The following is a 14,129-nucleotide window of genomic DNA, read 5'->3' as shown; positions in this document are numbered from 1 at the left end:
AGCTGGGAATCACTATAACATTGGACGGTCCTTGCTTTCAATTCCTTTGCCAATCTAAGCCCGGCTAACAAAGCCTCGTATTCGACTTCGTCGTTTAATGCTTCGAATCTGAATCGTAGTGCGGTGTGGAATCGATGCCCTTCCGGAGAGAATTGTATGATTCCAGCTCCGGACCCGTTCTCGTTAGAAGAGCCGTCCACGAATATTCTCCACAACTCCTTCAACGGTTCTTTCAAGAGCTCCTCTTGAAATCCGGTGCATTCAGCCATGAAATCAGCAAGGGTCTGGCTTTTGATCGAGGTCCGTGATACGTACAGTATCTCGAACTGGTTGAGTTCGACTGCCCATTTTAAGAGACGTCTCGACGCTTCAGGTTTTCGCAATACATGCCTTAGAGGTTGGTCGGTCATGACGTGGACTGAATGGGATTGGAAGTATGGCCTAAGCTTCCTAGAGGCTAATATCAGGCAGAATGCCATCTTTTTCCATCAGGGGATACTGTGATTCAGCTCCGAGAAGTCTTTTGCTTATATAATACACCCGTTTTTGAACTCGGTCTTCTTCCCGAACCAACACGGCGCTGGCTGCATTTTCTGTCATAGCCAAATAAAGGAGTAGGGTCTCCCCTGCCACTGGCTTAGACAATACTGGGGGCTCGGCCAAAATACCTGGTGTTCCCAATATTTTTATGGATATCATATGAGTTTATTATACAATTTTTTTTCGTCAAGGCCTATCGAGGCAATATATCTAAATCTATCGAGGCCTATCAAGTCCTATCAAGGTTGGTGCTAAAACAAGCATAAGTCTTATTTTATCGAGGCATATCGAGGCCTGTCAAGGCAGATGCTAGAATCAACCATTTTTCTATTATCATTGAGGCCTATCGAGGTAGGGGCTAAATCAGCCATATGTCTAATATAATCGAGGCCTATCGAGGCAGATGCTAAATCATGGTTTATGTTTTATTCTATCGAGGCACCCTAAAATTGAAATATCTAATAGCATCGAGTCCTATCGAGGTCAATCAAGGCACATTCAAAAACAAACCTAACATATATTATCGAGTTCTATCGAGGTGGGTCAAAATTTAAAAAAAAAAAACTTAGATTTCTCAGTTACCCAGCCCCGATCTATCCTATGAACAAAACATCAACAAAAAACCAGACATTTCAGATTAAAAAGAAAACCCTCACATTTGCGTACTTGGGAGTTGTTTTGCTTACTTCGAAGTTGTTTGGTTACCTCTGGTGCTTCCGGTCCGATTTTCAAGTGTTGGTTCTGAAGACCTTCTCCGACAATGCTTCTCTTCTCCGATTTCGTTGGGTTGAGACAGATTCAAATGTAAGTTTTGAGAGTTTTTTTGGTTCGGGACCGAGAGTGAAAGGGAATATAAAGAGACCGAGAGAGAAGAGAGAGAGTCGGAACAAATGACAGGGGTGTTTTGGGTACTAAGGTAAACATTAGGACCAAAATTAGACTCATATAAGTGATAGGGTATTTTTTAAATACAATCTCCTTATATGCATTAAAAGTCAAATTTCCCAAATAATATAATATCTCATAAATATATTCCTTTTTAATATATATATTTTTTTATTTAAGGAAACATGGGTAAATAAACCCTTTTTTTTTTACCCTTATTTTCTCGGCTCCCACATCAATACACCATTTCTCTCTCTCTCTCAAAAACATCATTTCTCAACAAAAAAAACTCTCCATTTGTACCGCTTACATTTTTTTTGTATGATTTCAATTAAGTATACCTATATATCTATTTGTAATAAAGGAAAACAGTATGATTATTTATTTGTTATATGAAACTAAATAAAATTTATTAAATTGATATGTAAATAAAATAACTTGTATTGGAAATGTATAATGTTGTAAGATTGTATACACAGATGTTTAAGTTCAGATGAATATATTAAAATGCTAATGTTTATATGAAAACATAATAAAACAATATGAACAAGAAAAAAAAAACGTTTATTTCTTATGGGTATTCGCAATACAATAAACCGATTCATATTTCGTACTATTTAAGTTTTGTTATATGTTTTCAATTGAATACACTTTTACGTTAATTATAAATGAAGTGAATCTAAAATAACTATATTAATTCATTTATTTATTCGTACAATTTACATTGTGTTATATGCTTTCATATTAGTATATTTTTATGTTTATTTTTTAACAAAATTTCATAATAAGTTTATTTGTCACATGAAAATAAATAAAATTTATTAAATCTATTTGTTAACAAAATGTAATAAACTAAATTGTTTTGGAAATGTACGATGTTTTCCAAAATATACACAGATGTTTAGTTTAATTTTAATTAAGTTTTATTTGAGATTTTAGTTTAGTTAATTAAGTTTAGGTTTTTTAAAAAAAAAAAAAAAAAGTTTAGGTTATGGATTAAAGTATTAATTTTAATTTTTTAAAATTAAATATTATATATTTTTTAATTTAGTTTAAATTTTTAATATTAAAAAATAATTTAATTTTAAAAATTCATTAATTAGTAAAATCTTGTGGTATTTTGGTCATATTAAAATTTTTTTGTTACTAAAATCGGATTCAGGATATTATTTTGTTCTATTTTACAAAATATAACATCTTAATTGTTATTTAATAAAGGAGATAGTCTGATTGATAATTTTGCACAACACTACAGATGCCAAAATGATATTTATCCTATTAATTTCTTTCTTTATTTAAATTAAATAATAAAATACTATTTTTTTAAAAAATAATAATAAAATACTAATTATTGTTTAAAAAGTCTACAATAGAAATCAAAACATGTGGACTTGATTGTACATCATACATATATATATATATATATAGATATACATTGGTCATTGGTCGATGTACATTATGGTTATTTAGTACATTCCACTAGTTTTCGAAAAAATCTATATAATTTACGATACTGAAAAATAAGCTTCAAAATAATTTGTTTCACGCACGTATAAAACAAGCTTTAAAACAACTTATTTCTTATTTTTGGCACTGTAAATTATTTAAAATTTCCTAAAAATTTGCGGGAGATTCTAAATAACTATTTTGTATACCGTCATATAAAAAAAATTAAATTGTAATCTATCTATGTACTGAAAACACGAAAAACAGATTGTTTTGAAGCTTGTTTTATACGCACGTGAAACAAATTATTTTGAAGTCTTTTATTCGCCACCGTAAATTATTCAAAATTTCTTAAAAATTAGTGGAATGTCTACTATAATTACAGTGTACGACATCATATAAAAAAATGGTTTTAATTTCTTCACCTTTTAAAAACAGAAACGTCCAACCAGTGGGAGCAAAAACCTTGCCCCTACCAAAGAATTTTCTAATATATATATAGTGTAGAAAATATGTTTTTCTAAACTTTTATTTATTTATTTTTTCAACAGTACGGATACCGAGTCAATTTAATTTTCTCTACTCCACATTACGTATTTTATCCAAATGCGTTACCACTGTATATAATGAATATTTTATAAACTTTTATAATATTCTTACCTAGTTCATTTAATAATTAATTCATATATTCGGTATTTGTGATATTATAATGATAACATATATAGTAGAGTATCAATAATACACTAAAATTATGTAACAAAATAGTGAACCAACTGAAGTGACACTTTAATTTGAGTACCTAATTCTAGTGCACCTATTATTACTTATAAAATATTATTCTGAATGTATTCTTCCAGAAAGAAGAAAAAGATTATAAATATATATTTGAAATACCAGAAACACAACTTAAGTTATACAAATGCAGTTAGTGAATCAAACAATATAATGGTTAAAAATTAACCCATCATGCAATGATATATGATAAACAAAACAAAAAACTGAAAAATACAATTCACATTTTGAAATTAATATCAATATAAAGAAAACAATTAGTGGTGAAAAAATGCTTATGTGATTATCATGATATATATTCTCCTCTTTTTTCCTTCTTTCTTTTCTTTGTAGTTGACTTGTTGTAATGCTTCTTGATAACCCCACTTTCTCTTACCATATTCAATTTTTTTAAGATAAGTATTATTAAACTAAATTGTGGAGTTGATAGGATATGGCTGTTGAGTCAAAATGAACAGAAATGAATTATTGCATGATCACATGCGACAAATATACAAGTACGTATCAGACTAGTATTTATTGCATTTGCAGGAATGGATATGATTGGATTTTATTTCATTCCATTTCTTTCGTGCTCCGCCGCTGCTGTAATTGCACCGTACAATATGCTGCCTTACAAGACCACGGAGGAAGCAGCCGCGGAGCTCGGGCGGGAGCTGACATATGCGGAGAGTCTGTGGTTCAAGTACTCAGCTGGTAAGTCGGATTTCTTGCTGTACAACCACAACAGTATGTTCCTCATCCTCACCTTCTCCACCGTCCCCCTACTTCTCCTGGCCTTGGTCGAGGTGCTTGGTCTGGACAAGTACAAGATTCAGCCCAAGGTTCGGTTCTCGTTTTCTGACATGTTCCGTTGCTACAAGGATGTTATGATAATCTTCTTCCTCGTCGTTGCTCCTTTCCAACTCCTCTCCTACCCTTCTATTCAGGTCGGTCAGTATTTACAAAATTCTAACTTTTTCAGTAATACGTTCTTGTTCATGACAGTTAAGTTGGTTCGCTAACACATGTTACATGTAATCTAATATTGTTTATTTATTTCTGTTACTATATATATATACACATATAAGAAATTACATTCTATATGAGATTTTGAATAGATTGTGCAAAAATATATTTTTTTTTTAAAAAAAATTAATCTAGGACTATTTTTAAGAATTTTATTTTATGGATTTATTTTTCAATATTTTTTTTATAAAAGTTGGTTTATGCTTGTAATTTTATTATTATTTTTGTAGCTTATTTGTTTTTTATATTATTTTTATATAAATGTTATATATTAAATTTTTCTTTGTTTGTTTTGTAATTTTCTTTCTTTTCTTTTTAAATATGAATTGTGTTTATTATTATTTTTATTTATTGTAAACATTTTTTTTATTTTTTTAAAATTGTATGTTTCTTTTTTCAAATCATCAGTAAAGTAACTAATTACTAGATTTTTCTTTGACAGTTATGTAAAAAAAAATTTAGCTAGGTTAAATAACATGTACCAGGAGGGGTAGCCAATTACCCTGAGATGAGTAACGTTCAACCATAAAAAGGGTAAACAGTTACCATAAAATGGGTGAATGGGTTACTCATATTAAATATGAAAAGAAAACATCAATTTTGAAGGAAAAAGATGAATAACACTTCATTAAAAAATGAAGAAGAAGCAACTATGATACATACACACCAGAACGTGAAGTAACGAGTTACACCCATAAATATATATACGAAGAGAGAAAGGGTTTGTGGGAGTGGGGTTTGAGAGAGATGGAAGAATGGAATGCTAATTTTACAATAGTACCCATGTTTAGCTGATATGTTTTGATTTTAAATTTAGCTTCCATATTTAATTAGATAGTAATTGTGTTTTTCATACTTTATAATTTTCTTTAATAAATTTTCCCATATAAATTAGCAAGAGTATAATTATCATATTTTTGTACATTGTTGATATAAAAGTCATATTTTTTTTAAATTCTCATATATAAATAGTTAGGATTAATTACTGTTTGTGGTTTATTGGTCCATTTGTCTACGTTCCTCTTTTTCAATCTATTTTGATAAATTAACATAAATATCTTTTTGAAATATTAAAAAACAATACAAATTTACTTTTAGATCAACTCCAAAACAACTAATCTATCACTTAATACATACTAACTAAATTTACATTTTTAAAAATAAAAACCTCGATATATTTTAAATTTTACTAATATGAAAATTGAATATTGTGATTTTATTAATGAATTTGATTCTAACGAAATATTTTTTTTTAAATTTGTAATTTTTTATATTTATATTTACACTTGTTCTTATTTTGATTAAAACTGTAATTAATTTTTTATATTTATAAAATCAATTTTTATATATTTTTTTTGTAGGATAATTAATTATAAGCGAAAAAGAGAGAAAGAAAGACCCATACCTAGCTGTTTTAATTACCTATTATTTACCTGTTTTTACTCCCCAGATTGTATTATGTATTTGTCAATGCCAATGTTTTAATCAGACTTCAGACACATCTTTTTCTTTTCTTTTCACCATATTAATTTTGTTTTGGATCTATAATTTATAAATTTATATACATATTTTTACTATTACTTTTTTGCTTTTTTTCTTCCAATAATTAATTTTGAATTTATCATTTTTTAACAAAATGAGCACAAAAGTCTTTAGAAAAAAATATTAAAAATCTAAATTTCCTCATAAATATATATACTTTAATTATTATTATTATTATTATTATTATTATTATTAAGATAACTTCATTGCAATGGCTAAAGAAGTCAAAGTTAACAACACAAGTTCTCAGGCCATACACAGATAGGTAGTGGGATTGCAAAGATTAGAGGATTGCATTAATATTATCACTTTTTCTAGATATATTTACACCTAGGGCTAGTTTTTAGAACTTATTTACAATTTTAACGTATCATGGTTTATTTACATACATATCGGATATCAAATACCGTTTTAAAAATAAATGATTTCATTCATATCAAAATCCAAATTGCAGAGATTATTGGCTGTAATGCATAAACTTTTCTTCACCATTAATTGATTATGAATATTTCACTCATATTATATGAAAAATACTAGTTTGGCCCATTTGTTTTTCTCAAATACGCAATCGTTTATTGTGATTTGTTAAATGGTAGTTTGGATCCCGTGTTTTACAAAATGAGTCAAAATAGTATTTTATACCCAATTTTGGTAAAAAAAAAAACCAAATATAATATTTCATTCTCAGCTCCTTAACCACTTTTTTCACTTCTCTGAACTCATCGCATTACTAAAGACTCAATAATTAATCTTAAAATTAAAAATATTTTGATCAAAATCGGGTCTAGGGTACTATTTTTATCTATTTTGTAAAACACAGATTCTGAATTGTCATTTAACAAAACACAAGAGCCGATCATGTATTCGGAAAAAACATAAAGGTCAAAATAGTATTTTCCCATATTATATATTTCAGAGTTTAGTCAAATAAAAACATGTGTCAATTCATGACAAAAGAGGTGATTTAACTCATCACAACAATGACATTTTATATGTTATTTATATATAATAATTTTAAATCATTTTTATATTCTATTAATTATGCAATAATAATATATCAATATAATATGGGTAAATACTATTTTGGACTCTGTGTTTTGCAAAAGTTACCGATCAAACTCCTTATTTTGTTAAATGGCAATTTGTACCATGTGTATTACAAAATAGTACCTTATAGCCAATTTTGGTAAAAAAAAATTCAAATATAATCTTTCATTCTTAGCTCATCGACTACTTTTTTTACTTCTCTAAACTCATCACATCACTAACGACTCGAGAATTGATCTTATAATTGAAATTTTTTTTGACTAAAATTAGGTATAAAGTACTCTTTTGTTCCATTTTACAAATTGTATGATCTAAATTGTCATTTAACAAAACACAAAGGTCGATCGGTAACTTTTGCAAAATACAGGGTCTAAAATAATATTTACCCATATAATATATATTATTTATTAATTATTAATGATAATTATATACATTTTGAGAACATAATTTACACTAACTTTTTTTCCTTCTAATATTTGGTTGTTCTTTATTTTCGCAAACACAAAATTTGATTTTGGTTACTTTTAGATTTTTGTGATCCAAAAAGTAGTGAATATAAAAAAAATAATCAAACTAATGAGTCACCACTATTATCCACATATAAATTTTAAGAGGGACCAAAAAGTGTATTTTAATTTTCCATGTAAAAGTTACTTTGCAGTATACTAAATGATAACAATTCTAATAAGCTATATGGTAACTTGTTATACTTTTAGTGTATTTTTTGATATAATTCTAAAATAACTTTTAAGTTTATTTTCTACTTGGTTAGTAAAAAAATGTATATAATTCACATCTAAATATTATGGGTGACTAAAAAGTGTATTATAATTTTTCATTTATAGTAACTATGTAGTATATTAAATAGTATCATTTCCTCATAAGTTATTCATAGTAATTTGTGCATTATAGAAGTAACTTTTTATACTTTATGATAACTAATTAATTTCTAAAATAGGCTTGAAGGTAATGTAAAAGTATCTTAAATAATAAGACACTACAATATAACCTAAAAGTAAAATTACGTTTTTTAAAGTAACTAATTGGTTCACTTTTTTTAAGAAAAAAAATTATTCCGTTTCTAAAGATAATAATTTTTTCAATAAATAGGCTTGAAAGTAACCAAGATGTATCTAAACTAATTTGAAATATTATGATCTAAAAATGAAATTTATTTAATAAAAAAAATAATTAATCAGTATCTTATCGGTATCATAAGTAACCAAAATATTACTTTTGAAAACTCAAGAAAAAAGAAAATTCAGGATTATGAGATTTTTTCCATTTCAGATATGTTAATTTAGAAATCCGATATTTTTTTAAGACATGAAAAGATATTTTTGTAAATAAAATTTATTAAGGTATTTTTGTAATTATTTTATATTTTAAGTATATTTATGAAAAATTCCCTTTTTTGTATTGTATTTTATTTATATGACCAGATGATTGGGATTAGAACAGGGCTGCCATTGCCCTCTGGATGGGAGATCTGTGCTCAACTGTTGGTTTATTTTGTGGTGGAGGATTACACACACTACTGGATGCACAGATTTCTGCACACCAAATGGGGCTATGAGAAAATTCACAAAGTGCATCATGAGTACACTGCTCCAACTGTATTTGCAGCTCCCTATGCCCACTGGGCTGAGATTTTGATATTGGGCTTACCATCTTTTCTAGGGCCCGCTATTGTTCCAGGCCATATCATCACTCCTCGTTATGGATGAATCTAAGGCATGTTGAATCCATTGACACTCACAGCGGGTAACTAACACATATCCTTGTCTTTGTAGAGTTGCTTGAGATTTTGGAGACCTAATGCAAAATATGATATTTTTCTAATTATTATATATAAAATGATATTTTTCTAAATTGTGGGCCACTTTTTATTTATATAAAAATAATGATAAATAATCCAAATGTAGGTATGACTTTCCTTGGAGCCCCACCAAATATATTCCATTCTATGGAGGTGCTAAGTATCATGATTACCATCACTATGTTGGAGGACAGAGTCAGAGCAATTTTGCTTCAGTTTTCACCTACTGTGATTTTATTTATGGAACAGATAAGGTAACTATATAGCTTTCGATATTGATTAGGCAAGTAGCTAATTTAAAATATGTACAAAAAAATTTATATTACTTGCATGAATGTTTAAAAAGTAATATAACATCAATAAGTGTAGCAAGGCCTCATATTATTTTTTATTAGACTCACCATGCTTTAGTTTGACAATAATTTTGTTTTGATAAATTCACCAGGGCTTTCGTTATCAGAAGAAGATCTTCGATAAGGTAACCTATTTTAAAAATAATATTGATTGAGTAGTATGATACTACATTTCTAATTCAAGGTTGATTGCATTTAACATATCGAGAAATAACTAAGAATCATTCTTGATAGGTTAATGTATAGTAGTTTATGGTTTAATATAACTAGCCAATTGTTTAGGGGTATTTATTGGTCAGTTTAGTCGGGTTATAATATATTTTAATCAACCCAATGTAAAAATTGGATTGCAAAAATCCAACTCTAACTCGTCCAATTAAGAAAAAAAAAAGTTTAATCTGTCCAATGTTTTAGGCAGTTTGGTCAGGTTAACCCGCCCAACTAATTTTAAGTTTTTTTTTTTAAAAAAAAATGTTCAAATAATTAGATTCAACAAACTAAAAGCATAGTATACATATTCCAAACTTAGACATATTATTCTAAATTGAAATTTTAAAACATTATTCTAAATTCATTGTTAAAAATTCAAAAATAATATTTAATATCACATATAATATATGTAATAATATACGTAATATATGTATGTATAAATGAAAAAAACTATTAATCAGTTTATTCAGGTTATTTGGACGGGTTGGTATAATTCTCAATTGGACGGTTTGAATTTTTGTCAGGTTATTCGGATTTCATTTTTTGTCGGTTTTTTCGGTTTGGTTTGAGCGGTTTATTCGGGTTTATCAACGATAATAATTTTGTTATATCAATCAAATAAATATCTGTAACGCCCTGGATAGCCAAGACCGTTACACTGTGTGTTTGTGAAGTGCCAGACTTGCTAGTCAAGTCTATTAGTTGAAAGCGTGTCTACGAAACTGTAAAGGTACTAGGGTTTAAGATATTTTGGTCTCAAAAGCTACATTTTCATTAAGAAACATTGTTCACTAACACGGGATCCCAAAAATATCAGTTTAAAGGCCATTTACAAAAGTTACAAGGTTCAAATACATAAACCAGCCATACTAAGGCAAAACGAGCAGTTAGGTAATCCCTGTCCTGACTCACTCCTCGACCATGGCGATCGAACAGCTGGCTATGTACATTTCACCTCGGAGCTCTCCACCTCAGGCTTGGTCCAGCTTGCCCTTGCCTTTACCTGCACCACGTAGCACCCGTGAACCAAGGCCCAGCAAGAAAACACAACAACAACAAAGCATAAGCAATTAGCAACAAGTTAATATCTCACATCGCATTACATAATCTCAACCATGTCATCAATCGGTATAATCAGGTATTTCAAATAATAAGCATATCAATTCACGTCATTTACAGTTTACAAATGATAACTAGGGCTGGCGCCCTCGGGCTGCCCCCTCTATTATCCCGTTGTCTTTGGCTACCAGTGGCCAATCTGCGCCCTGTGCGCTAATATCATGTACGGCACTCTTAGGCCGCTTTTACATGTCCCATGGTGTAATACCATCATTGACACGATACAATTCCCGGGAGCACTTAGTCCCATCACAAACATACAACCAGGTGCAGTTTTCTTACCTTTCGCTTTCAGATGAATTAGCTACGGGCGGCACTCCTTGAGCGCGATCCGATCCTCGAGTCCTAGCTAGACACCTAGTCACAACCATAAGGAAAGACACCATTACAACCTTAAATGAGTTTCTAAGCCAAGTTCTAGTACTCGGAACATTGAACTTCACCAAATATAGTAAAAGACTCAACCCCGAGCACCTTAGGTTAAATTTCCAAGCCTAAAATCTTAAAATCCCAAAATCCCTTAAGCGTCGCGGCATAGGCCACCCATGCCGCGGCATGGCCCCCAAACAGAACCTCCAAAGGCTCAAAAACAGGTAAGGGCCGCGGCATTGCTTGGGCCATGCCACGGCCCACCCTTCTTCTTCAGCATGCAACCATTTCGAAAGGACGCGGCTCACCAAGAACCATGCCGCGACTCGACCCTTCGAACCCAGAAAAACCACCATTTTCAATCCCTAAACCTCACCTTAAGCCACCCCAAATCCAATAACTCAAAACCAATTAATAATAACAACATTAGAATGATTAAAACAACGTAATCCAACCAGAAATCCAGCCTAAGACTCACTAAAATCCCAATTCTAATTTCTGAAATTTCAAACCCACAGAACTCAAAACCAGCCATGAAAACTCTCAAATTCAACCATCAAACTTTAAATTAAACCTTACCTCAGCTGTAGAATCGATTCTCCAAGAGTCCCCTGACCTATCTTCAAAGTTTCAAGCCTCAATCCCACCTTAAATTCCAAAAACCACAGATATATAAAATTCAGCCATTTTCTTTGAATTCCTAACCTTAGAAACGAAAATTCAATACTTACCTTAGCACTAGCTCAGACCTTGATCAGTTCCTGGGCTAATCCTCCAGACTATTTCCCCAAATTTTAGCTTAATTCCAGCAATTCCCTCTCAAGTTCAGAAGTTCTTCCTTAGCCAAGAGAGAAGAGAGAGAGAAGAAAAGTTAAGGTTGGTTTACACTTTTCTATCTAGCATTTTCCTAAGTCTTCCAAGTATACCCTTAGTTTATTAAACTAATCCCAAAGCTCGGGGTGCTGGAAACGTCCCCGAGGCCAAAACGGTGAAATCCCCCAATAATCCCGCCTAGACATTCTAACCTCAAATATATCTCCAATTATTTATTTTCATCACCCGATAGTCTAAATCACTACCCGATACCTAAAATACCCCGGACTTGTCCAAAGTCAATTATAATACTCCGTTGTGACTTTTCCCGCTATCTAGCTCTAGGATCGCCTCGAGTCGCCGGTTGCAGATTTATCCACATCATAATGTGGTTCTCGCATATATCACATATCATATTACCACATAATATAATCAATTATCATATAAGCATCATTAAACATATAATAACTCATTAAATCACAATTATTCCAGTAATGCCCTCCTGACACACTAATCAAGGCCCTTAAGCCTTATTAGTGAATTTGGGTCGTTACAATATCAAAGTTTGAACACTAACACATAAGTTTTTAACATGGTATAGTCCAACAACAATGGCCTATCCCACGGTTATATTATTTTATAACGAATTCTTCATAATAACATTAAATAAAACTGCATGCATAAGTGATTAATTGATTAAATTTATCGTCATTATGTACAACACATTTATTAACATCCTCCCATGCCACAAGGACAGACCTCTCATTTGTAAGAGGTGTCTACTCACTTATTAGGTCAACTCCAACTAATTGAATTGAACTAACACAAAAATAGTATAATTTTAGCATTATATTATTTTTCCATTTCAATCACGACACTAAAAATATCTTTATTATTATATTATTTTATTAGAACTGATTGTTTCTTCATTGCATTATTATATGAGTTTAATTGTTTTATAGAATTTGTATTTAACATTAATCTTGACTTTGTTTGCATTCTAAATATTATGTTTATTTTTTTTTTTCAGTTGAATGATGAAGGTTACAAAACACAAAATAAGGGATCGTACAAGTCAAAGTCTTAAGTCAGATTAGTTGGAATTACAGAGTACAGACCCCTACTAGTAACTTTAAAAATATGCGAATAATTTGTAATATGTTACTTTTAGCAAGATAATTTGAACTATGTTATAAGCCCTGTACTTTGAAGTAAGTTTGGTGTACAAGATTTAATAAAATTACTATATCTTTATATGTAAAAGTGATATTTACGGGATAATAATTAATGTTTTCGAGTTTATGCATTTATATACCCAATTATTTTATGGTAAAAATATTCAACATTATATTTTTGTTGGACCAGTAACTACCTTTGTCGTTAACTTCTTATTGGATCACAAAGTTGACCTGGTGTCAGCGTATTATTAGTCCACTTCACAATTTTTTTTAAAATCTTATTAAATGATTTTAAAATAAAAAATTAATTAAATTTTATTTTAGTTAATATAAAATAAAAGCAAACTAATTTATTTTATTTCTTTTCTTTTCTTCTCATACATTGCTTCCTCCCTTTTCCCACTTCCTTCTTCTTCATCTTCATCTTCTCAAGTTAGAAAGTGGAACTTGAAATTATCAATGGCAGTGGCAAAGTTCCCTCTCACTGAATCCCTTGATGGGCACTCGTAGGTGGTTGGCCCAAGATACTCCCTCGATCGGGAGTTGATATTTAACCAGTGAGCAATAATGTGCTTGTCTATTTCCCGACCCGCTGGCCTCTTGTTCGACGGTCGCCCAAATAGGGCCTCTACCTCTGGTCATTCTCCACCGCGCGCTCTCGACCTCTTGGGGCCACCTGCCCCATTCCTTCTCTCAAGGCACCAACTGCTGGCTTCGCTTGCTTGAACCTGATTGGTCTTCGTAACAGCAGACAAGCAGTGGCCCAGGATTTGATCGACATTGATTGCTCTTCGTGGTGGGAATTGACTTCTCCTCCATTTTTCACTTTCTAAATCGTGATTGGATTCTGATCCTTTTATTTGAGAGGGTTTGTGTGAGCTATGTAATTCTGGGCATAGAGAGCGTATGGTGGATTCTTGGGTGTGGATCGATCTTTTGGTGGTGCACAACTAACACACATTTATAGACCGTGAATCATTGTTAATTGTAGACCCGTATCGCACTTAC

At 30.7% G+C, this 14,129-nt stretch overlaps 1 pseudogene; it reads left to right on the top strand.

The window, feature by feature from the left end:
• The first annotated feature begins 4,181 nt into the window (after positions 1-4,181).
• LOC133778267 (methylsterol monooxygenase 1-1-like) lies at positions 4,182-13,249 on the top strand (annotated as a pseudogene).
• Positions 13,250-14,129: the final 880 nt, after the last annotated feature.

This window comes from Humulus lupulus, chromosome 5, assembly GCF_963169125.1.
Source record: "Humulus lupulus chromosome 5, drHumLupu1.1, whole genome shotgun sequence".
In the NCBI taxonomy this organism is placed as follows: Eukaryota; Viridiplantae; Streptophyta; class Magnoliopsida; order Rosales; family Cannabaceae; genus Humulus; species Humulus lupulus.
This window is presented reverse-complemented; position numbering and strand designations above follow the sequence as displayed.